This window comes from Pygoscelis adeliae, unplaced genomic scaffold (genome assembly GCF_000699105.1).
Source record: "Pygoscelis adeliae isolate BGI_AS28 unplaced genomic scaffold, ASM69910v1 C10016893, whole genome shotgun sequence".
Classification (NCBI taxonomy): Eukaryota; Metazoa; Chordata; class Aves; order Sphenisciformes; family Spheniscidae; genus Pygoscelis; species Pygoscelis adeliae.
The window spans coordinates 1-305 of record NW_008817581.1 but is presented as its reverse complement, the minus strand read 5'-3'; the positions used below and the strand labels follow the sequence as shown (position 1 = coordinate 305).

General features: G+C 65.6%; 1 pseudogene; it reads left to right on the top strand.

The window, feature by feature from the left end:
* The first annotated feature begins 5 nt into the window (after window positions 1–5).
* Window positions 6–292, top strand: LOC103912239 (annotated as a pseudogene).
* Window positions 293–305: the final 13 nt, after the last annotated feature.

The window sequence follows — 305 nt, the reverse complement described above, 5'->3', positions numbered from 1 at the left end:
GCAACCTCCACCACCACAAGCTGCACGGCGTCTGCATCAACGTGGAGGCCAGCAAGAACAAGAGCAAGGCCTCCACCAAGCTGCACGTCGGCAACATCAGCCCCGCCTGCACCAACCTGGAGCTGCGGGCCAAGTTCGAGGAGTACGGCCCCGTCATCGAGTGCGACATCGTCAAGGATTACGCCTTCGTTCACATGGAGCGGGCGGAGGACGCGGTGGAGGCCATCCGCGGGCTGGACAACACCGAGTTCCAAGGTGATCCGCGCCGGGCCGCGGCCCTGGGCTGGGATAGGTAGCGCCGGGCT